Genomic DNA, 23899 nt, shown 5'->3' on the forward strand with positions numbered 1-23899 from the left:
TTGGTGCGCTTGTTCCCTTGCTGCGTTGGGCAGTAGCAGGCGTAGTGTCTAGGGCACGGCCGCTCCGCTTCTGCACCCTGCTCCCTCTTCTGCTGTGCTGGTGGCTCTGTGCGACCACCGCCTCTTCCTCCAAACTACTCAGGTCACCTGCATGACATTCATTCCATGTGGGGTCGAGGACCTCATCGTCCTCCACATCATCTTCCACCCAGTCTTCACATCTGCCTTCCTTGTCGGTCTCCACAATGCTGAACGCCGCAGCAGGTGGCACCTGCGTTTCGTCATCATCGGAGATGTGCTGCGATGGTCCTTGCATGTACTCATCTTGAGAAATAAGTGGTTGGGCATCGCTGCACTCAATCTCTTCCACTTCTGGGGCAGGGCTAGGTGGATGGCCCTGGGAAACCCTGCTGACAGAGTCATCAAAAAGAAGAAGAGACTGCTGTATGGCTTGGGGCTCAGACTGCTTGCCTGATTTGCAAGGGGGTGAGGTGAAAGACGGTTGGACATCGGCTGCAGGTGCCAACTCTGACCTTTCTGCAGTAGACTGGGTGGGAGACAATGTGAAGGAACTGGAGGCACTGTCAGCAGCAAACCAATCTACTATCGCCTCTTTGTGTTCTGGCCTCATCACTTCTAGAGGCGTATGATGCCCTACCAAATACTGATGCAGGTTCTGTCGCCTACTCACACTTGAGGAAGGTGTTTCACTTGTGCGTGTAGCTGGCACATATCGACCACGTCCTCTCCTTGCAACAGGAGCTCTACCAGCAGCACCACGACCCAGGCCACGGCCCCTATTTGACGGTCTCCTCATATTTCTGTAATTTAAGATCTTGCCCTAGAAAGGTGTTTATTGAATAGCGGAACAAAACAACAACAGTATCGCACGGGTGTATCTCACAGTCAAATATGCAAACTATGCCACAATTTAATGTTTTTTACCCCAAAAGGGTGTATATTGAATAGCGGAATAGGATAAAAAACGGTGTATCTCACACGTACAAACACAGACTAGGCCCGATTAAATTTTTTTGTACCCTAAAGGGAGGATGAGGAAGAGGAGTAGGAGGAGTTGGGAACAGGATGCAAACTGAAGCGCCCTGCAATCCTTGGCGGGGGAAGGAGATGCGCCAAACTAATTTAAAAGGTGTATCTCACACGTACCGATACAGACTATGCCGTAATTTAATTTTTTACACTCCAAAAGGGTGTATATTGAATAGCGGAATAGGAAAACTTTTATAATACGGTGTATCTCACACGTACAAACACAGACTAGGCCCCGATTACAATTTTTTGTACCCTAAAGGCAGGATGAGGAAGAGGAGTAGGAGGAGTTGGGAACAGGAGGCAAACTGAAGCGCCCTGCAATCCTTGGCGGGGGAAGGAGATGCGCCAAACCAATTTAAAAGGTGTATCTCACACGTACCGATACAGACTATGCCGTAATTTAATTTTTTACACTCCAAAAGGGTGTATATTGAATAGCGGAATAGGAAAAATTTTATAATACGGTGTATCTCACACGTACAAACACAGACTAGGCCCCGCCGATTACAATTTTTTGTACCCTAAAGGCAGGATGAGGAAGAGGAGTAGGAGGAGTTGGGAACAGGAGGCAAACTGAAGCGCCCTGCAATCCTTGGCGGGGGAAGGAGATGCGCCAAACCAATTTAAAAGGTGTATCTCACACGTACCGATACAGACTATGCCGTAATTTAATTTTTTACACTCCAAAAGGGTGTATATTGAATAGCGGAATAGGAAAAATTTTATAATACGGTGTATCTCACACGTACAAACACAGACTAGGCCCCGCCGATTACAATTTTTTGTACCCTAAAGGCAGGATGAGGAAGAGGAGTAGGAGGAGTTGGGAACAGGAGGCAAACTGAAGCGCCCTGCAATCCTCGGCGGTAGAAGGAGATGCGCCAAACAAATTTAAAAAGGTGTATCTCACATGTACCGATACAGACTATCCCGCAATTTAATTTTTTACACTCAAAGAGGGTGTATATTGAATAGCGGAATAGGACAAATTTTACACAAACACAAACTAGGCCCCGATTACAATTTTTTCTACCCTAAAGGCAGGATGAGGAGTAGGAGGAGTTCGGAACAGGCAGGAGGCAGACTGAAGCACCCTCAAATCCTCGGCAGTATGAGATGCGCCCCAAAAATTGGAAAGGTGTATCTCACACGTACCACACAGACTATCACGCAATTTAATTGTTTATACCCAAAGGTTTTGATTAAATAGCGGAATAGAAAATATGATAAAAAAAAAAGTGTATGTATATCACACGTACACAACCACACTAGGCCCCAATTACTATTGTTTGTACCCCTAAAGGCAGGATGAGGAGTAGGAGGAGTTTGGAACAGGCAGCACCCTCAAATCTTAAGAAGTATGAGATGAACCCCAAAAACTTGCAAAGGTGGATCTCACACGTACCAACACAGACTATCCCGCAATTTAATTGATCCCCAAAGGTTTTTATTGAATAGCGGAATAGGAAATATGATCAAAAAAAGTGTATGTATCTCACACGTACAGAAGCACACTAGGCCCCAATTACTATTGTTTGTACCCCTAAAGGCAGGATGAGGAGTAGGAGGAGTATGGAACAGGCAGCACCCTCAAATCTTCAGAAGTATGAGATGAACCCCAAAAACTTGCAAAGGTGGATCTCACACGTACCAACACAGACTATCCCGCAATTTAATTGATCCCCAAAGGTTTTTATTGAATAGCGGAATAGGAAATATGATCAAAAAAAGTGTATGTATCTCACACGTACAGAAGCACACTAGGCCCCAATTACTATTGTTTGTACCCCTAAAGGCAGGATGAGGAGTAGGAGGAGTATGGAACAGGCAGCACCCTCAAATCTTCAGAAGTATGAGATGAACCCCAAAAACTTGCAAAGGTGGATCTCACACGTACCAACACAGACTATCCCGCAATTTAACTGATCCCCAAAGGTTTTGATTAAATAGCGGAATAGAAAATATGATCAAAAAAAGTGTATGTATATCACACGTACACAACCACACTAGGCCCCAATTACTATTGCTTGTACCCCTAAAAGGCTGGACGAGGAGTAGGGGGAGTATGGAACAGGCAGCACCCTCAAATCTTCAGAAGTATGAGATGAACCCCAAAAACTTGGAAAGGTGGATCTCACACGTACCAACACAGACTATCCCCCAATTTAACTGATCCCCAAAGGTTTTTGATTAAATAGCGGAATAGAAAATATGATCAAAAAAAAGTGTATGTATATCACACGTACACAACCACACTAGGCCCCAATTACTATTGTTTGTACCCCTAAAAGGCTGGATGAGGAGTAGGGGGAGTATGGAACAGGCAGCACCCTCAAATCTTCAGAAGTATGAGATGAACCCCAAAAACTTGGAAAGGTGGATCTCACACGTACCAACACAGACTATCCCCCAATTTAACTGATCCCCAAAGGTTTTTGATTAAATAGCGGAATAGAAAATATGATCAAAAAAAGTGTATCTATATCACACGTACACAACCACACTAGGCCCCAATTACTATTGTTTGTACCCCTAAAAGGCTGGATGAGGAGTAGGGGGAGTATGGAACAGGCAGCACCCTCAAATCTTCAGAAGTATGAGATGAACCCCAAAAACTTGGAAAGGTGGATCTCACATGTACCAACACAGACTATCCCCCAATTTAACTGATCCCCAAAGGTTTTTGATTAAATAGCGGAATAGAAAATATGATCAAAAAAAGTGTATGTATATAACACGTACACAACCACACTAGGCCCCAATTACTATTGTTTGTACCCCTAAAAGGCTGGATGAGGAGTGAGGAGTATGGAACAGGCAGCACCCTCAAATCTTCAGAAGTATGAGATGAACCCCAAAAACTTGGAAAGTGGATCTCACATGTACCAACACAGACTATCCCCCAATTTAACTGATCCCCAAAGGTTGTTGATTAAATAGCGGAATAGAAAATATGATCAAAAAAAGTTTATGTATATCATACGTACACAACCACACTAGGCCCCAATTACTATTGTTTGTACCCATAAAAGGCTGGATGAGGAGTAGGGGGAGTATGGAACAGGCAGCACCCGCAAATCTTCAGAAGTATGAGATGAACCCCAAAAACCCCAAATATCATTCAGCTCTGCTGCAGGCCACAACTTAATTTTTTTTAACCCAAGGCTGTATATTGAATAGTGGAATAGAAAAAAAGTGTATGATTTTTGAAACCACTCAATATTAGCACATGTGAACTGAACACAGCAGTGTATGATCAGTCACTCAGCACAGCACAGCTGAAGGAAAAAGGCTGCACACAGTGCCTGATAGAAAAATACTTTTCTCCCTCCTCCTCAGTGGGCAAAAAAGATTGTGTTCACTGCACCCCAAAAAGATTGTGTTCACTGTACCCCAAAAAGATTGTGTTCACTGCACCCCAAAAAGATTGTGTTCACTGCACCCCAAAAAGATTGTGTTCACTGTACCCCAAAAAGATTGCGTTCACTGCACCCCAAAAAGATTGTGTTCACTGCAGCCCACACACAGCAAAATGGATGTGGACCACTGACACCTGCCTATCTCCTATCCCACACCACACAGCAATATCGATTGTAGTTTGTAGAACACACTTTCCCTAAAAATCCGCAGACTCTATCCCTAACAGGATTGATAAGATCGTAGATCGGGTGACTGCAAACCCCACCGCACGCAGCAATATCGATTGTAGTTTGTAAAACACACTTTCCCTAAAAATCAGCAGACTCTCTCCCTAACAGGATTGATAAGATCGTAGATCGGGTGACTGCAAACCCCACCCCACACAGCAATATCGATTGTAGTTTGTAGAACACACTTTCCCTAAAAATCAGCAGACTCTCTCCCTAACAGGATTTATAAGATCGTAGATCGGGTGACTGCAAACCCCACCCCACACAGCAATGTCGATTGTAGTTTGCAGAACGCACTGTCCCTAAAATCAGCAGACTCTCTCCCTAAAATGCCTACAACTCGCCCTGCCTAACACACTCCGACCTGTCCCTCAATTCTATCCGGACACAAATGTTTTTTTTTTTCCTGTCTGTCCCTAATCAGCAGCCAGCATGTTGATGTGTGCTCTCTCCCTGATCTAAACAGCAGAATGACGCCGCAGCGGCGCTGCCTCGAACTTATAAAGACTTGGTCACATGCTTCAGACGGCCAATCACAGCTACTGATACATTTGCAGGCATGGCTGGGATGGCTTAGGCACACCAGTTAAACGCTTGTTGATTGGCTGTTGAAAGCCCGCAATGAAAAGCGCGCCAAAGCATGCAAAACCCGGAAATAAAACGACCGAACACGGATTTTTACCCGAATATACAGTAAAGTGTTCGTGTCCGTGTTCGGGTAAAAAAAAATCCAATTATTCGGTACGAACACGAATAATACAGTCCGTGTTCGCTCAACCCTAGGTGTAACCTCTAACATACTGTACAGCTTGCTGGAATGTTTTGAACAGCACCAGACAGAAAAAAATACAATTTATGTTTAAGTAACACTCCTAAAGAGATGCAGATAGGCTGACTGCAGTCTGCTACACCCAAAAATGCAAAAAGGGAATTTGGAAAAATACTACATCACTACATTCCCCTACATACCTTGTATTTACCAACTAGTATGCTGATTTCACACAGGCATAGAAATGCAGCAATGCCATTGGTCATGTTGTGAATAAGGAAGTAGCATGCTTCCATATAAAGGGGGTTATCCTAATATGGTGGCATAATATTTCCTAACCAGAATGTTGATTTATGCAGGCATGATAATGCAGAAATGCCATTGTCCAATAGGAAAGAAGTATATTTTCTCAAACGGTGTTATCCTACTATTGAAATATAGTCTAAGGTGTTTATTTTGCACAAGAGTAGCAATCTTAGCAAGGAAGTTTATGGGATGACAGTTTTACTGAATTATTTTTAGTTGTAAAACTTTTGATATATAACAGAGTACTGGACTTCTTTATGTTTATTTTTGGAGATACCCAGAGTCCATCTTTAAACAAAATGTTGTACAGCAACATCTGTAAGTATATAAATGTACAGTACTGTACATGGTAATTTGGGGAGATTGATTAAGATTGGAAAAAAAACAGAGGAGTTTATAAAGATGTTGGGTATGTGAGAAGGTTGGGGATATACCCTAACAGCAAAACCACCTGGACCTTATGGGTCCGGGATAGGGGAAAGCAAAGTAAAATACAAGAGAGAGAGATGCTGAGAAGTAAAGAATATAAAAGAAAATAGAGAGGAGGAGAATTGGTTTTAGAGGTGTGTTTTTTTTTTTTTTTGGGGGGGGTAGGGGCGGAAGAAGAGGAGGGGGGGGGTGTTTACTGGGATGTAAAGTTTTTAAGCACTGATTAAATATAATTGATGAATTTTTGCAAGCCCATTCTCAAAGTCAGCCAAGCTAGTATTGTCTTGACCTACAGGTCAAAGTAATGGAAGATAACAAGTGTGTTGACACCACGGAACAGCAGAAGATGTCTAACAGTTATTGTTGCTTCATCCAATTGTATTTGTCTGTGAAGCTTTGGCTTCTAAGAGCGTTCAGAGCTGGCTGCTACCTCAGACTTAAAAAAACATCTTGTAGTCTGCCAGCTTTGTTATAGCTAATTTATTATTAAGAGTGTTGTCTCTTACTGGCCGCATAACTCATTACTCAACTTTGATGTGCGGTTGCCAGCAGTTCTCCGCTCTCTACCATCACCAGTTCTGTAATATGAAATGGCTGCATGATAGGTATGCTATAAAAGATACTCTAAATTAAATATGCAGGAACAAAGCTGCTTGTCTGTCCTAAGAACCCTGCTAAATAATTGATAGGGACAAAGGCACCTAATGTTTTAAATGAGCTACATTATACCATAACTCCTGAGTTGTAATCTTTTGATGACACTAAGCTCTGCTTGTTGAAAGACCATATAAAGTATTTAAAAGACAGAAAAGTTTTGGTTCTCTGTATATTTGATTACTGAATTACTGTATGAACATAGAGTTCTCTTCTGTAGTTATTAAGGATTTAATTTGAATGCTATCGCAACATGATCTTAATGTTAATGCACTTTCATATTTAGTTTATTGTTCTCAAATGTGATTTCCACAGTCATTACAATGCCCTAGACTCTCTCACACACTTACCAGATAGTGGCTTTTCTGATGAATTGGTGGCTTTGTCATTTTTGGAAAAAAAAAATAATTAGGTTTATTAATATCATTGACTCATACCAACTGAAGTTATCATAAAGTTAACATTATACTATAGTTTTAGACATGCATACAAATAGCTTTTTACTTTGTCCCTTAGCTCCAGACATATATTGCTTTCTTAGGTTCTTTTATCTAAAGAGCTAAATTTGTAAATGTCTCCACAATATATGCTAATCACAAAGTAATGCATTTGTTTTCATCACCAAACATTACCAGTGAAGGCCTTCTACTAGTACAGACTAATTATGTCAGAACTAGTGTTTTTGAGAAAAATGGGCTGTTGTCAATGACTTTTGACTTGGCAGATACTTGGATCACATACAGTATTTACAAAGTAAGGGACAGAAATAGTTTATTTTTAACATGAAAGTTGATAATATTAAAAAAAACAAAAAAAAAAAACACATTTTACTCAGATACAGTATTCATTTAAAACAATATGGCTCCAGGAAAGTCACTGTTTTTAAACTCTGTGTCTTTCTGCCTATTAGAATTTGAGTTTAGGACTGTTTTACCGACTGAGTCTGTAAACATCATTTAGATATATGTCACTGGAAAGTCACTGTTTTTAAACTCTGTGTCTTTCTGCCTATTAGAATTTGAGTTTAGGACTGCTTTACCGACTGAGTCTGTAAACATCATTTAGATATATGTACAAACAAAAAAGGGATGCTCACTGCCTTTAAAGCCTTCTCACGTGTACGCTCATGCATGTTTATCCCAATTTCACCACAAGTTAAAAAAGCTGCAACATCGTATCAGAGAATACAAACTTTCATTAGTGTTCTCTGCCTATGTCACCTGTAACAACACAAATGTCATAATTATATTTACTTCTGGCTTTGTCGACTGTGGAATTCTTTAACTATCTAGCTTGGTCCATTCTTTAAAGTGATTGTAAAGTGTTGTTTTTTTTTTTTTTCAATAAAAATAACAAACATGTTATACTTAGCTAGTGGTTTTTCACAGAGCAGGCTGGATCTTCCTCTTCTTGGGTCCCTCATCTGCTCTCCTGGCTCCTCCCACCTGTTGAGTGCCCCCACAGCAAGTAGATTTCTATGGGGTCACCCGAGCCGAGTCACAGCTCCCTGTGTCTATTCAGACATGAAGCTGTGGCCTGGCACAGCCCCCTTTTTCTCCTGATTGGCTGACTGACTTTGATTGACAGCAGCTAGAGCCAATGGTGCCGCTGCTGTGTCTCAGCCAATCAGGAGGGAGAATCTCAGACGGCCGAGACACTCATGGACATTGCTGGAGAGAGATGGGGCTCAGGTAAGTATTAGGGGGGCTGAGGAGGCTGCTACACAAAGAAGTTTTTTTTTTATCTTATTGCATAGAATGTATTAAGATAAAAAATCTTCTGACTTTACAACTCCTTTAATTTCTTTGGTCCCCATGCCTTTTACTCACTAAATCGCCTTAAGTTCAGGAGCACTTTTTTCTTTTCGGCAATGTCTCAGTTCTGCACATTATCACTTTTAGGTCTTGTAGTCTGCGTTAAAGTATTATACATCTTTTTCAGGAACAGGTAGACCTTTAATTTGGTTGCAATTTTAGATAAATGTATTTTTATTTTTGGTGTTTATTAGAAATAAATAGTAAAACATTAGAACAAAATGTTTTTTTCTGTAACTTTTCCCAGTGCTCCATATACATAATTTGTAGCTTACCTTTTTGTGTAACAAAGAAGAATGGTAAAGCTCAAAGTGAACATATGCATTTAAGGGCTTTGATAAATAGCACTCAAGTGGTTAAAGGAGTTGTCCATTTTTTAGTCAAATAAATGCAAAATATTTCATTTTGTATAATAATTTCCAGGAAACAGTGGATCTGTCAGAACCTGGGTTTGAACCTGGGACCTCTTCTGTGTCAGGCATTGATTCTTCTCGCTGAGCTATCTCGGATGATTCAGCAATTCTGCCTGATCTATTGGACAACCCAGCCTTGTGTCTTGATTGCTATTGAACTTTGAACTCCTTGCTCCTCCCATGAACTTCCTATATAAGCCTTGCCTCTGCACTTCCTGTCGCCAGATTATTGTGGTCTGATCCCGCATACTACTTGAGCTACTTCTTTTGCTGTTTGGAAAACGACTTTGGCTTGTGACCCCGACTACAAAACTCTCTTCTTGCATCGACCTTGGCTTGTGTGCCCCAACTACAAAACTCTTTCCTGCACCGAACTTGGCTTGTGACCCCAACACAGATTATTGGTCTAGCAATTCAGACTTTCCTATCTCTCCCAGACCTGAGAACTGAGCTTGCCTGACATTGTCGGCCATTGGTCTCCACTAATTACAGGTATTCTCCTAACAAGATCCATCTAAGCAATATTTATTGCACTTTACTGAAGCTAAATTAACTTTTAGTATCATTGCATCTCTGTTTTTATATTTTCACAGGCCAAATATGCATGCAAAATCAATCAGAAACAAAAACAGAGCACACTGATAGCACAGGTGAAAATGTCCTTTATTAATAAAAATAAATAACAATTCTTGTTCTTTCCCTTTATTCGTTTGTAGGGATGGGCTCAGGCATGTTTGGGTCGTACTCACCAGGAAGCCATCACTCCACACCACCAATCATAGGCAAAGAGGCATTTCTTGTCCCGCAGCTGCACATACACTCGCTGCCTATGATTGATGATGTGCAGTGACGGCTTCCTGGCGGGTATGGTCCAAACACACCGGAATCCATCATTATTCGTTTGTGTGCAAGTTTTCTACCATTGGCCCCATTCTTATTTTTATTTTATAGCAAGTAGCATTTAAAGATAACCTCTTCATTGTAGGAGGTATGTAACAAGCAGCCTCATTTTGTGACAGTTTTGAAAGCTTTACATCAACTCTTGCCTAAAAAAGGATTGCATTGAACTATAGCATCAATTTTCTAGCTGCAGTTTTGATTTTTCCCATTTTTGAGTGACCGGATAATAGAAATTGGGCGTGTACAATGTTAAATTGGCATAGGTGTTCATTTTCAATTGCAATCGTTTAGTCATTAGAAAATGAAAAATTATTTGAAACAATAGGTGGCAGGTTGCTGTGAACCAAGTGTGGAGCCATCCTAAGACTAGTCTCTTTGCAAGACATTTGCAGAGCATTCAGGTGATTTGGAATTTTAAAAAACTTAAGAAACTTACTATAGAACTTTGGATCAATCTTCTCTATCTCTCTCTGTATTTCAAACTAATTGAGCTTTGCTTTAAATCCTACTGAACACTGTTCATATTTTAGCATTCAGAAATTAGGGTAAAGTAAATTTTCTATTTTCATTTATATTTTTTTATATTCTTTGTTTTCATTGTTTATTGGATATTTTAATACCTAGAGAAAACATGGGCTGTATTGGTCATACCGAAGTTTAAATTTCACAGTCTCTAATTATGATTTAAAATGATTTTACATTTAATTACCCTGAAATACATCTGCTATTTTAGTAAGCCACAAGCCAAATACACAACCATATTAAACTATTTTCTCTGTAAGATGGCTTTTAAAACCATCAAACAGGGCAGTGTTTATTTTAAAATGACATTTATCTCCAAACCGTCTTAAAAGCTTTTTCAGTTCATTGATTCCCCTTTCACAGATGGCTGGCTTGCTTACCAACTGTTTCTTGATATTTATTACATTTAATTTACTTATGAAACGAAGGTTTCACTCTAGAGCGCAGAGGTATTTTACACCTAGCTGACAAATCTGATGCTATTCTAATTGGACTGCCATAGTTGGACTGCCATGCCTGACCTTGGTCATAAATCAGGGTGGCCATGTTTCACACACTCTCCTCAGGACATGATGAATACTTGAATACCTGGACTTAGCATAGCAGAAATATTGATCAAAATGCAGGAATACTGTGTGACAGCTGAATCTTTAAGGAATTGAACAGGGCACAGCAATATGTTTTATTCATTGTGCAGGAGAAGCTATAAAGAACCATGCTGTGGCAAACAATTGTTTTTGTTACTCTAAATATTCAAAATATATAAGCTTGATGGTTTATCTCTGTGATTATAAGCACATTAAATATCATATTCATCAAGCTTAGGTTATTAGCATGGCAGTTATTAGTATAATCTATATTTATCATGTGTTGTCAAAGCTATAATGGTCATAAACAGAGTACTATATCTTTATAGGAATAAGCAAATATTATGGACAAAATTCAGTGCAATGCTCTGTACATTTATGTAATAAGCTATTTTAAGAGAAAACATACTTTTGCTAAAATTAATATTATATAATTCTATTTTTTTTATTCAAAGCTCAACTTCTGCCTTCCCTAAACCACTGACCCCCATTACCCCCCCCCCCCCTTTCCCGCAAACAAATTGCTGACAGTGCAGTGCAACAAATTTAAATGCCCCTTTCACTTACCAAAATCCTCAACCATGTAATGGCATGGACCCTGTAATGGCATGGACCCTTCTTTTTAGGTTTCCAGTGCCAGTTACATTGTAGGGCAGGGCACTTCATTAATATCTCCCACATTTGGAAATGGGGCTGCCAAGGGACATGGACAGGAGATTTATGTGACTATAAAATGCTCCACAAAAAAAGTGGAAATTGGTTATAGGTAGTGTTGAGCGAACACGGACTGTATTATTCGTGTTCGTACCGAATAATTGGATTTTTTGTACCCGAACACGGACACGGACACTTTACTGTATGTTCGGGTAAAAATCCGTGTTCGGTCGTTTTATTTCCGGGTTTTGCATGCTTTGGCGCTCTTTTCATGGCGGGCTTTCAACAGCCAATCAACAATCGTTTAACTGGTGTGCCTTAAGCCATCCCAGCCATGCCTGCAAATGTCTCAGTAGCTGTGATTGGCCGTCTGAAGCATGTGACCAAGTCTTTATAAGTTCGAGGCAGCCGCAGCGGCGTCATTATGCTGCTTAGATTCAGGGACAGAGCACACATCAACGTGCTGGCTGCTGATTAGGGAAAGATAGGCAGGAAAAAACCATTTGTGTCCGGATAGAATTGAGGGACAGGTCGGAGTGTTTAGGCAGGGCGAGTTGTAGGCATTTTAGGGATAGAGTCTGCTGAATTATATAGGGTCAGTGTCTTCTACAAACTACAATCGATATTGCTGTGTGGGGGGTGGGGTCTGCACTCAATCCTGATCTACGATCTCTTCTCAATCCTGTTAGGGACAGAGTCTGCTGAATTTTAGGGAAACTGTGTTCTACAAACTACAATCGATATTGCTGTGTGGTGTGGGATTGGAGATAGGCAGGTGTCAGTGATCCACATCCATTTTTCTGTGTGTGAGCTGCAGTGAACACAATCTTTTTGGGCTGCAGTGAACACAATCTTTTTGGGCTGCAGTGAACACAATCTTTTTGGGCTGCAGTGAACACAATCTTTTTGGGCTGCAGTGAACACAATCTTTTTGGGCTGCAGTGAACACAATCTTTTTGGGCTGCAGTGAACACAATCTTTTTGGGGTGCAGTGAACAAAATCTTTTTGGGGTGCAGTGAACACAATCCTTTTTGGTGTGCAGTGAACACAATCTTTGTGGGGTGCAGTGAACAAAATCCTTTGTGGGGTGCAGTGAACACAATCTTTTTGGGGTGCAGTGAACAACATCCTTTTTGGGGTGCAGTGAACAAAATCCTTTGTGGGGTGCAGTGAACAAAATCCTTTGTGGGGTGCAGTGAACACAATCTTTTTGGGGTGCAGTGAACACAATCTTTTTGGGGTGGAGTGAACAACATCCTTTTTGGGGTGCAGTGAACAAAATCCTTTTTGGGGTGCAGTGAACAAAATCATTTTTGGGGTGCAGTGAACACAATCTTTTTGGGGTGCAGTGAACACAATCTTTGTGGGGTGCAGTGAACACAATCTTTTTGGGGTGGAGTGAACAACATCCTTTTTGGGGTGCAGTGAACAACATCCTTTTTGGGGTGCAGTGAACACAATCTTTTTGGGGTGCAGTGAACACAATCTTTGTGGGGTACAGTGAACAGAATCTTTGTGGGGTGCAGTGAACACAATCTTTGGGGGGTACAGTGAACACAATCTTTGTGAGGTGCAGTGAACACAATCTTTGTGGGGTGCAGTGAACACAATCATTGTGGGGTGCAGTGAACTCAATCTTTGTGGGGTACAGTGAACACAATCTCATACTGAAGGTTTGAGGGTGTTGCCTGTTCCATACTCCCCCTACTCCTCATCTAGCCTTTTAGGGGTACAAACAATAGTAATTGGGGCCTAGTGTGGTTGTGTACGTGTGATATACATACACTTTTTTGGGATCATATTTTCTATTCCGCTATTTAATCAAAAACCTTTGGGGATCAGTTAAATTGGGGGATAGTCTGTGTTGGTACGTGTGAGAGAGATCCACCTTTCCAAGTTGTTGGGGTTCATCTCATACTTCTGAAGGTTTGAGGGTGCTGCCTGTTCCATACTCCCCCTACTCCTAGCCTTTTAGGGGTACAAACAATAGTAATTGGGGCCTAGTGTGGTTGTGTACGTGTGATATACATACACTTTTTTGGGATCATATTTTCTATTCCGCTATTTAATCAAAAACCTCTGGGGATCAGTTAAATTGGGGGATAGTCTGTGTTGGTACGTGTGAGAGAGATCCACCTTTCCAAGTTGTTGGGGTTCATCTCATACTTCTGAAGGTTTGAGGGTGCTGCCTGTTCCATACCCCCCCTACTCCTCATCTAGCCTTTTAGGGGTACAAACAATAGTAATTGGGGCCTAGTGTGGTTGTGTACGTGCGAGATACATACACTTTTTTTGATCATATTTCCTATTCCGCTATTCAATAAAAACCTTTGAGGATCAATTGAATTGCGGGATAGTCTGTGTCGGTACGTGTGAGAGAGATCCACCTTTCCAAGTTGTTGGGGTTCATCTCATACTTCTGAAGGTTTGAGGGTGCTGCCTGTTCCATACCCCCCCTACTCCTCATCTAGCCTTTTAGGGGTACAAACAATAGTAATTGGGGCCTAGTGTGGTTGTGTACGTGCGAGATACATACACTTTTTTTGATCATATTTCCTATTCCGCTATTCAATAAAAACCTTTGAGGATCAATTGAATTGCGGGATAGTCTGTGTCGGTACGTGTGAGAGAGATCCACCTTTCCAAGTTGTTGGGGTTCATCTCATACTTCTGAAGGTTTGAGGGTGCTGCCTGTTCCATACCCCCCCTACTCCTCATCTAGCCTTTTAGGGGTACAAACAATAGTAATTGGGGCCTAGTGTGGTTGTGTACGTGCGAGATACATACACTTTTTTTGATCATATTTCCTATTCCGCTATTCAATAAAAACCTTTGAGGATCAATTGAATTGCGGGATAGTCTGTGTCGGTACGTGTGAGAGAGATCCACCTTTCCAAGTTGTTGGGGTTCATCTCATACTTCTGAAGGTTTGAGGGTGCTGCCTGTTCCATACTCCCCCTACTCCTCATCTAGCCTTTTAGGGGTACAAACAATAGTAATTGGGGCCTAGTGTGGTTGTGTACGTGTGATATACATACACTTTTTTTGGATCATATTTTCTATTCCGCTATTTAATTTAACTGGGCCTCCATGCGAGACCTGTGTGCCTTGTTGCGCTGTTTTGAGTACTCCACCAACATGGCCAGTGGCAATGACGCCGTTCTCAGCTTAACTATCCCACTTCTATGCCTCCTTGAAAAAACAATTCGGGCGATGATGGAAGAGGATGTGGCACAGGATGAGGAGGAGGAGGAGGATGAAGAGGTAACATTTCCAAGGCTTTCAGGGCAGTCATTCGCAAGGGGCTCCGAGGGTGGGTTCCTGCACACGCAAACGCCAGGGACGCAATTGTCCAGCAGGGGCACAGTTCTGGAGGATGAGGAGAATGAGGAGGAGGAGGAGCTGGAGGAGGAGATGGAACCATGTTCACAGCAGGGTGGCACCCAGGCCAGCTCATGGCCATCACTGGTGCGTGGCTGGGGGGATACAGAGGACACGGACCATACACCTCCCACAGAGGACAGCCTTTCGTTGCCTCTGGGCAGCCTGGCACACATGAGCGATTACATGCTGCAGTGTCTCCACAACGACCGCCGAGTTGCCCACATTCTAACTTGTGCTGATTACTGGGTGGCCACGCTGCTGGATCCCCGTTACAAGGACAACGTACCGTCCTTAATTCACTCACTGGAGCGCGATCGCAAGATGCGCGAGTACAAGCGCACGCTGGTAGACGCCATGCTGCTGGCATTCCCATCTGACAGCGGGGCCACAGTGGAAGCACAAGGCAGAGGAGGAGGAGGAGGAGGTCGCCAACGCAACCAGGGCACCGCCAGCACCTCAGAAGGCAGGGTTAGCATGGCCGAAATGTGGAAAAGCTTTGTCAGCACGCCACAACAAACAGCAGCACCAGCAGCTCAGATGGAACGTCTTAGCAGGAGGCAGCATTTTACCAACATGGTGGAGCAGTATGTGTGCACACGCCTACATGTAGTGAATGACGGGTCTGCCCCCTTCAACTTCTGGGTCTCCAAATTGGGCACATGGCCTGAGCTTGCCCTTTACGCCTTGGAGGTGCTGGCGTGCCCTGCAGCCAGTGTATTATCTGAACGGGTATTTAGCACGGCTGGGGGCGTTATAACAGACAAGCGCAGCCGCCTGTCCAGAGACAATGTGGACAAGCTCACGTTCATTAAAATGAACCAGGCATGGATCCCACGGGACTTTTCCGTACCTTATGCAGAATAGCAATGGATACCGACCTTACCCACCCATTGTTCCATTTTTGCTCTTTCTCACTCTTTTGGGGTGTACCCTCATTTAAAATTTGTGAAAAGAAGCAGTGTTGGCTACCTCGTCCTCCTCCTCAGGGCCAGATTAATGTAGGGGCTATTGGAGCTGCAGCTCCAGGCCCCTACCTTTTATATAGGCCCCGGGTTGGCCATATTCACTGTTACCGCTCTTCTGTCACTTGTAAACACAGAAGTCTGGCTTCTATGCTCGCTTCCCCAGGCAGCACCCTCAGAACCTCCCCACACAGCGTGAAGGCCGGACAAGGAGGGACAGTTGGCGATGCATGGATGTGTTTATGGGCTTCAGAGACAGCATCCCATGTTGAATTAGGCATGCATGGCTGCACCCTTCCTCCTCTGGGTGCATGGCAAGGCACGGCCCTAAGGCCCTTCAAAATCCTCAGCACCAAGCCCATGATGCTGTTAATCCGGCCCTGGTCCTCCTCCACCGCCGCTTCCACCTACACCGCCCATAGGTGTGCGCAGCCTATTGCATTAAGGTGTGCACCCCAAAGTTGAAATACACATGCATGTGTTTGCCAGCAGGGAGAGTAATGTATCGGGGCCATGTACCTGTAGGCAAGGAGAAATAGAGCAGAGCAGGTCCCAGGGAGATCTTTCCCATCTCCTCACTGGCAATGCTATGTGCCCTAGGTGATTAGGGTGTGCCCAGGCACACCCAGCACACCCTGTGCGCACGCCTATGTCACCGCCACATCCACCACCACCTTAACCTCCCTCCTACTCCATATGGGCCTCGTCCTTCAGAGATGAAGAAGAACATTGTTTTATTTTTCTGTTTTTTTTTGTTGTTTTAAGTTATTTCCCTATCCACATTTGTTTGCAGAGCACTTGCCATGCTCTTAATTACGTTTTGCTGCCATTTGCAGCACTCTAGCCCTTTCCTTTGGTGTTTTAGAGCCATTTTAGTGCCTTAAAGTTCGGGTCCCCATTGACTTCAATGGGGTTCGGTGTCCGGGAAAAGTTCGGTAAAAGTCCGGGACACGGACCCGGACTTTTTTTTAAAGTTCGGCCGAACCCGTCGAACACGGACATCTAGGTGTCCGCTCAACCCTAGTTATAGGGGGTGGGAGGGAGAATTAAATTTTGCCTCAAGAAAGACTTTAATAATAATAAAAATTGCCTTCCTATTTTAATCCCCAGTTGCTTTGATTTTACAACTATGACTTGCTAGGGGAATTCTATATAGTGTTTGTGCTTAGAATGTCCCATTTGATTTCTGTTTTTGCTATTCCCTCTCTGGCACAGAGAGATTCAAGTAAAATAGGAGAGCAACAAGTGGTTAAAAAGATCTGTGGGGAGCCAGCCCAGATCCTCCAAAAGCAGCACAAATCAAACACTATAAACAATTCATGCAGCACTTACAGACAAATCCTGATCAAGAATGAACATAAAGGAAATAAATGACATATATAAAACAAGAAACTCACTCTATATTGCCAGCTGTGTTGCTTCAATGTTGCTAATGCAGTGCAAGCACGTGTCTGCCTAATGACAGGTACAATAACAAGGAAGAGCACTAATCAACTTAACAAAAACAGGCTGGACCCTGGCCACTGGCAACCAGCCTGTACATAATAATAAATAAATAAATGAAAAAAAAAAACCTCTGATGACAGTGCACACTCAATGCTCCTGTACTAATGATGTCACTTCCTGCCTATACCGACAAGTTTCAAATGGATACCACAAAGCTTTCTCAAGTTTCCTTAAGAAACATTGGTGGTATCCAATTAAAACTTGTCTGTTGCAGGAATTGTTCATAGTATTCATTGCAATAGGATTTTCATTTTTGGGGAGATACTTTAAAAAGTCTGAATATTAAATGTATGCAAAGCTACACTTTTTGCATTGTTATTGATGAATTAGGGAAAGGTTAGAGCCCCTGTCAGGTTTTTTGTTTTGCTATCTGTGTCCCCACTGGGGAGATTCAACCTCACTAGTGGTCCTGGGGACCCTTGTCTCTGGTACAAAAAGTAATGGGAATTACAAAATGTTGATATTTCATAGGAATAGAAAAAAAGGGTACATTTTCAAATTAATAATCCTGTTGTGATGACAACTGACAAAGTTACGATATACTTTCACTTTGAATTGGGCTTCTCGTACTTCCTGCTGTGTAAAAGGGAAATCTGACCGATGGAACGCAAAAAAAAAAAAAAACTTCTTAGGTGGTGATAATGAAAGCAGATTCTTCCACTAAGTATTTAATATACATAGTATTAAAAAAAAAAAAATGATAGTGCTAATCCAATAGAAATACGTGTAACGTGCATCTGGGAAAATAATGCAAAAAGGCTTACCTTTTTGATGTAGCACGGCAGTGAAGATCCTTTGGGAGTGGAATGCACATGGGGATTACTCTTTGGGACTATATTATATTCAATCTATGTAATTTTGCACTTAGAATTTTTAAAAGTCCTCATTTTTTGTTTTTTTATACACTATATTATGGTGACCTGTTTCTGTTCCTTTTTTGTTGGATTATTTGATTATTATTAATACTGTGTACAGATATATTGGAATATTGTGTTTGGTGCATGTTTTTTTTTTTTTTTTAAACAAACTTTATTTGAGTTTTGCACAGAAAACAACAGACATGCATTGCATGTGAAACGAAAATCCACTATACAAGAAGAAATAAACATGAACTCTCAATTAGGGGATCCGCCTCTAGATCACCGTAACAAGAAACAAAGTCCAATAATGTTAATGAGGTGGGGGTGTAAGGGTTGGGAAGGGAGAAGGGGGAGCTGGGGGGGGGAGGGGGGAATACCTTGGCGATGTAGAGTAAAAGGCAAAACCTGAAAGTCGGATACATGCAATTATTAACACAGGTGACGGGAAAATACATATCATATCAGGTAGGGCTGGGAATGGCCTGGGGGAGTGCTTTCAAGAATGAGTTCCATTTATCCAGGAAACATTGGGAGGGACTGGAGCAGAGGTTGGAATCCAGGAATTCTTTAGCATATACAGTAGCTTGGCAAGTTCTTCCACAACGTCTTGCAAGTGTGGGGGGAGAGGGACTGTCCACTTTCTGAGTATTGCCCGCCTGGCTATCATAAGGCATGTTGCAATCCAGGCCCTATGGCGGTGCAGAGATGACGCTTGGTGGTGGTACAAGCCTAAGGAGGGGCTATGTAGGTTGCCAAAGAGCAAAAGAAGCGGGTCATTTGTTGGGGGCATGCCCGTAGTATCAAGGATTAAAGATTGAACCTCGGCCCAAAACTGTGTGATAGCAGGGCATGACCAAAGTCTGTGGGCTAATGAAGGTCTAGGAGTGCGGCACCAAGAACAAGAGTGCGCATTGGGCACAGCAGCGGAGAAGGAGAATGGAGAGTAGGCCCTGTGCATGATCTTCAGCTGCTGCTCTCTCCAAAATTCATTCACAATGTATTTGCAAGTCGTGTTGTATCCTTGTAAGAAATGAACCACGAGATTCGGATGATTGAAGTCCTTGATCCAGGGAGATGAAGGGGTGACCAAGTGCCGAGGGCTGCGGAGATCCAGGAGAGGTTTGTAGATATCCGAGAGCTTAAGTTTCAGTTTAGACATGAGAGTGTCCAGCAAGGTGTCCTGGTTGTGTTTGAGTAGATTTGAGCAAAGAGCTGTAGCAAAAGAGACTGCCTGGTGTAGGTAGATAAAGTGATGTCCAGGTATATCATAGGTGATACATAGTTCCGAGTGGGGGCGAGAACGACCTGAGGCGGGGTCAAAGAGCTGGGTAAAGTGCGTGAGACCGTTTGGAAGCCATTGAGAGAAGGCTGGATATTGCCTGGGTTGAGGAAATAGAGGGTGGTGCAGAATGGGCAGGTATTTAGAGTAGTAAGGCGATAGTTTCAATTTCTTGCAGATTTCTCTCCAGGATATAATAGTGTCTCTCAAAAGGATATTATTCTTAATAGTGGCTGGCAAGGCATATAGATGGCAATGAAGTAAGGCACCCAGGTGAAAAGGCGCGACCATTTGAGACTCTAAAGAAAAGTTAGAAAATCTAGAAACCCCTGTTATCCAATCAATGCCCACCCTAAGGAGACAAGACAGGTTATACAACCTAATATCTGGGATGTTGGCCCCTCCCTCCCATCTGGGCATCTGGAGTTTTTTAAGCGACAAGCTCGGGCGCTTTTTATGCCAAAGAAAGGCCGTAAGAGCTCTATAGATAATCTCAATATCTTTATGCTTCAGGAGTAGAGGAATGGTCTGCATAGGATAGAGCAGTTTCGGATAGCTAACCATTTTGAAGAGATGGCATCTGCCCAGGAGGGAAAGAGGTAATTCTGACCAAGATTCCAGCTGCTTCTTAATTGCATCAACCACAGGAGGGAAGTTAAGTGTGTAAATAGATGAGGGAAGTCTACCTATTTTTATTCCCAAATATTTGATATGAGATTTTGCAATAGAGAAGATGGAGCGTACCGACCACGGGGGTGATTTGGAGTGGGAAAGGGGGAGGATCTCGCTTTTAGTGAAGTTTATTCTGAGACCTGATCAGTCTCTAAAATTGTTGAAAATGTCGTGTATGAGGGGGATATCTGAGCAGGGGTCTGAAGTGAAGAATAGAATGTCGTCAGCGAAGAGGGCTGTGCGAATTTCCTGGTCACCGACGGGTACCCCATGCAACCGAGGGTGAGCAGAGCGATATCGGGATAGGGGTTCGATTGCCAGATTGAACAGTAATGGGGAGAGCGGACATCCCTGCCTGGTACCCTTATAGAGGGGGAAGGACTCAGAGATCTGTCCACACGCGACAATGTTGGCACGAGGTGATGCGTACATTGCAGAAATTAAATGCAGAAAAGGGCCACAAAAACCAAATCTCTCAAGGACCAGACGGAGCCAAGAGAAGTCCACATTGTCAAAGGCCTTCTCTGCATCCAATGTGATGATAGCCTTGTCATTTTGAGGGTCGAGGTGGGCCGTGTTTAGAACTCTCAATACTTTGCGGATGTTGGAAGTGGCTGACCGTCCCTTGGTAAAACCTGATTGAGTGGGTAAGATAAGCGAGGGCATAATGTCTGCTAGTCTGTTAGCGATTAGTTTGGAAAGGATTTTGGTGTCAACGTTTAGGAGTGAAATTGGGCGATAGGAACTGGGTTCCGAAGGGTCTTTCCCGGGTTTCGGAATGAGTTTAATATGGGCCTGGAATCCTGTTGGTAGATAGGGGCCTCCGTTCATAATATGGGAGAATACAGTGGTCAGAGTGGGGGATATAGAGTCCATTGCCAATTTATAAAAGTCGGAGGTAAATCCGTCCGGACCCGGGGCTTTCCCGGCATTAAAGAGGCAATAGTTCTAAGAACTTCATCCGAGGTAATGGGGGCATTGAGCTTTGAAAGGGCAGAGGGGTCTAATGTGGGGATATGTACTTTATCTAGGAAGGCTTTGGCAGCGTCAGGTTTGATAGGGTCAGGACCATAGAGGGATGCAAAGAAGTCTTTAATCACAGAGGTAATTTCTTTGGGGGTCGCTGTAAATTCCCCGGTGGGTTTTTTTATAGAAGCGATTTGCGTTGCAGAGCGAGGTCCCCTGCATAGATGGGCTAAGAGTTTCCCAGATTTATTTCCAAACTTGTGGAGGCGAAGGTCCAATAATGAACGGTGGAAGCGTTCAGTGGCCTCCGCCCAGAGGTCAAACTTGGACTTTGCCTCCTTCCAAGCCTGGCGGTTAGGGGGTGAGTTGTCATGGGTTAAACGGGTTTGGGCTTCACGCAAAGTTTTAATAGCCTCCTGGTATTTAGCAGTGGCTGCTTTCTTGTGGGCTGAGGCAAAGGCGATGATCCGACTTCGGATGACCGCCTTTCCCGTCTCCCAGAGAAGGAGGGGGTTGTCCGTGTGGCTTGCATTGTCTTCTAGAAAGGAGGACCAAGTGGAGGCTAGGAGTGTTTTTAAATCCTCATTGTCCGCTAAGTAGGAAGGGAAGCGCCAAATGGGGGTAGAAGGGGTCATCGCGGGGTCCTGAAAGGAGATAGAAATAGGGGCATGGTCAGAAATCGCTATTTGGTCAATAGAGGTGTCAGAGATGGATTTAAAGAGCTGTTCAGTGCAGAAAAAGTTGTCTATGCGAGATAGACTGCCATGGGGTGGGGAGAAAAAGGTGTATTCCCTGCCCAGGGGGTGGGATAGCCTCCAAACATCCGTGAGATGTAGGGAGGATGCAAATTCCGAATGGGGTGTGGAGGCAGGGTGTGTTCGGGGTTCAGATTGAGTTGCTCTGGCTCTATCTTCCAAGGGGTGCATTATAGTGTTGAAATCTCCACTGAGCAAAAGCGGGAGATGGACATATGGGGCCAATTTGGAGGATAGGTCTGTGAAATACGTTTTGGGGGGCGAATTAGGGGCGTACACGTTTGCAATTACTAAGGTAGAGGAGTGGATTTTAAGTTTGAGAATGGACAGGCGACCCTGAGCGTCAGATTCCTCTGCAAGAACCTCTCAGAGCAGATTTTTGTTGATGAGGATAAGTACCCCTGCCTTGTGTTTGACCGAGGCCGAGCCAAAGATCTGGCCCACCCACATTTTGCGCATACGGGGGAAATCTGCTACCGCCAGGTGCGACTCCTGGAGTAGCGCAATGTCCGTTTTTAGCCATTTTAGATGTCTAAGGACGGCCATCCGTTTGTGTGGGGAAAGCAGCCCTTTCACGTTCCAGGAAATTAATTTCATATTACGGGGGGGCTGGAGGGTTGGAATAAGTGGGATGGGCATTACATGTGTTGGGAAGAATTACGCTAAGGATCAACCTGTGAGGCAGGTTAAGTAACGTCAGTAGTAAGAAGGGACCTACTGCAAAAGATAGATAGAGTGAGGGGGTATTTCCAGAAGGGGAGGACGGGGTAACAACATCCATAATAACATAGGTAATAAAAATTAAAAAAATATCACAAATAACACATACCATTGTAGGTAAGCACTTCACTTTTTCCCCGATGAGGGTCATCTCCTCCCAACGGCGTTACCGGAGCAGCAAGGGGTGCCATCCCCAAGACGGTATGGGTGGTGAGACGAAAAAAAAAAAAGAGGCCTTCCCTTACCCTTCCATGAAAGAGGCCACAGCAGAAAAGCGAGCGCAATGCCGACAGAAGCTGAGACAGGGTGTGGCTCGCGGTGCAACTCCGGTAAGGCTGTAAAGGTATGCAGACAAGAAATAACATAAACATTAGCATGGGAACAAACCAATTATGAAAGAGGGCACAGAGAGGAGGAATGCTTATATAACAAAGGTTAATAAAGGAACAGTAAACTTAGAAAGAGGCTGCCACACATGGCTTACAGTATAGAGCCCCACTAAAGGGGCAAGTATTGATGCCCTCCCACCGGAGAGCATTTTCCTTCAAGGGAACACGGGCCCACTACGAAGACCTAAATGGTCACTTGAAGGATCTATTGGCGTAGCGGGGACTCTTGGGAGAGTCTTTCCTGGGGCTACGAAGGTCTCTACCTCCCGGGGAGCGGGAGGAAGAAGGAGAGGCCTGGGTCTCCATTGGGATTTGCATAGAAGCCTGAAGGTAGGTAGCCGCATCATCCGGGTGTGAGAAAGGTTTAGCTTCGCCTGTAGGTGTTGTAAAACGAAGAATGGCTGGATAGGCCAGCGTGAACTTAATCCCTTTTTGAAAAAGTGCGGTACAAATCTGTTGGAACGCTTTCCATCGTCTTGCGACTTCCTGGGAATAGTCCGCAAATAGCAAGATCTTGTGACCATCATAATTCAGGAATCTGGCGATCACCGGGCGCGGGGAGCGCCTATCATTTGAGGGGGGACCCAGGCGGTGCGCCCTTTCAACTATGCACAGAGCGGGAAGCCCCAGGGCCTGAGGAATTTTGGAGGCGCA

This window comes from Pelophylax lessonae (genome assembly GCF_965119305.1).
Source record: "Pelophylax lessonae genome assembly, chromosome: 3".
NCBI lineage: Eukaryota > Metazoa > Chordata > Amphibia > Anura > Ranidae > Pelophylax > Pelophylax lessonae.